This window comes from Protopterus annectens, chromosome 14.part0 (genome assembly GCF_019279795.1).
Source record: "Protopterus annectens isolate FY-2018-M chromosome 14.part0, PAN1.0, whole genome shotgun sequence".
Taxonomy (NCBI): domain Eukaryota; kingdom Metazoa; phylum Chordata; order Ceratodontiformes; family Protopteridae; genus Protopterus; species Protopterus annectens.
This window is the reverse complement of record NC_056748.1, coordinates 966,918,285-966,920,950: the sequence shown is the minus strand read 5'-3', so window position 1 is coordinate 966,920,950 and position 2,666 is coordinate 966,918,285.

The following is a 2,666-nucleotide window of genomic DNA, read 5'->3' as shown; positions in this document are numbered from 1 at the left end:
CCAGTGAGCATGTGTACGAAATGGAACAGCTATGTATGGGGTGTGTTTTTTTTTGCGGGAACAGATTGCCCTTATTTTTATTTACTTTTAGGTGAGAGTGGGATGTTGGGGAAGGAGACTAGGTATGATCATGGAGGATAGGTTGGGTAGAATGACAGACAAGACAAACAAGATGTGCACAGAGGCAGTATATGACACATGTGGGGGGAAACACCTTGGACGGGGAGGGGTGTTTGGAAGTCGCAAGCCCATGAGCCTACAAATGGATACAGTGGGACTGAGGTCCCCACCCATGGGCAGTCACCATTGCACCTTCACAGCCCAGAAGGTGGCTGTGCTGGGGGCTGTGTAGGAGGGGCAGGCTCACCCTCTAGTTGCACCACTCAGGCCTCAAGCTGGCATAGGCGGTCTCGAATCTCCCTGTCGAGCTCCCTATGCACCACGGCCTGGACCGTACCACAGGTGACAGGTTCATGCCCACTCCTGCTCCCAGGGGGGCCAAGCCACACCCACTGCAGTGATTACACCCAAAGGTGGTGCAGGGCCAATGGACGAGGAGGTCCTAGGCTGGGCCCCAGATGTGCCGATGCCCGGTGCCATGGCCAGCTGAGGTGGGACAGGTGGGTCCGCTGGGACCAGCCTTCCCATAAGAGCTATGTTGTAGCATGTTTAAGGCAGATATGGGTTAGTAATTGTCAACAGCATTCACGATTTGTTATAACAGCATGCATAGGTATTCCCATTACCCAGGGCACCAAATATAAAATAGTTGCAGAACAGGCAGAACACATGCATATATGGGTAAACAGTGGCCATTACAACAACATGCAGGTTTCATTGATGGCAACAGGACACCAATATAGGGGTATTTTAACATGGTACATGCATAGAAATAGATGTGAATATTTATAAACCAATAGGGCATATGTCCTAACAAAGATTAGGAGTGTAGACACACCAAATGAGTTGTGTAAATCGGTTATTTTTGCACATATGGTAAGGGTGAGAGAAAGAGAGAGAGAGTTCAGTTAACAACTTAATAAATCCTTGTAGTTTACACAACATTCATAGTCACTGCAGTCGTCTGTCCCTTACATTTATTATTACACTACCAAATGGCGTTATATTGTCCAGTGGTATGTTTGTAGATTAGTATGTACGAGACCTGTGTCTTACGTACTGGCTTGACAAGATGCAGGTGTAGTGCAACATGTTTGCAGACTGCTGACTGCTGTCATACACTTTGGGTGAGATGCTGGGATGACAGGTATGTTTGCATGTACATTCTCTGTCTATGTACAAGTCTGACTATCAGTTATATGTCATTTACAGCTGCCTACATTTCTTGGATCATCACACTAATTTGTCAGTGGAACAGGGCAAAAGGCAGGTGATGTGGGCCATTTATCAGGACATACGGGGCAGATTGGAACAGTTGAGGGGTATGAATATGCATACCACTTTCTATATGAGCATTCGAGCATAATATGTACAGTTGTTAAGTGTATATATGCATACAGCTTTCTCTCTGAACATTCTAACAAACTGTGTGCAGTTGTGTGGAATGATTATGCATACAACTCACTGACGCTTTTGGGATCCAAAGCGCTGCTGTGTGTGACAAAAGCATTACAGTTAAGACCACTGTACACTATGCTATCAGGCAATTGTTTTGAGGTTTTGCAATGTATTTAGTCTAATATGACTGACCTGATTGCACTTCCAACATTGTTATACAGCACTTCATAAACATTTTATCTGCATACCACAGTGTGGGTAACACTGCTTACTACAACAGTACTATTGAATAACTGCAACAGTACAACAACATATGACTGCAGAGTAAACAGAAGCAATGCAGGGGTTACACCTTTATTCACAGCATATTACATAAATCTGTATACTGGTACAATACTTTCTGAGGCTCTTACATTTATTTGTTATGACAGCACACGCAGGCTATTTACTAACCTGCCTCACGACACATCCTTTGCAGCCTAGCATCATAGACTTGCTGGTTCGCAGCCCACTCATCTGCAGCTGTCAGAGAAGTACAGTGGTATTTAGCCATACCTATCCATAGTATACACAAGCTAGGCAATTACTAACTACGTAGTGGAAGGAGTACTTACTCAGTTCTGGGGCATTCTGCATCTGCCTTGCTTCCTGGATCCACTTTTCCAGAACATCCCCTCTCCACTGCTTCAGGTTTGCATAGTGGTGCCTGACCTGCTCACCAGTCCAAGGAATACCTGTGACACTAGTGAGGTCATGGGCGAGACTGTCCCAGGCCTCCGTTTTGTACTGCGAGCCCTGGTACTGACCCTGCAGTAGTCTCCTGTCATGGTGCTTTACCAGGAGCCATACCATGAATTTGGACTCCTGAATGCCACAGCGCTGCACTCTAAAGTGAGTGCCTTCTCCACTCCAACCATTCTGCCTCCAGTGGGATGCTACAACCAGTTATGAGCCGTATTCCCGCCTCTTCAGTTTAAGTAGGGCCGGATTCCCTCACTTTTCCATAATTGGCCGGTTTTCATTACAGGTTGTATATATATATATATATATATATATATATATATATATATATATGATATAGATATGTCTGATATCCATCATTCATGTGTACATACACTCTATGGGGTCCTGGGGACTTCATAACTTTA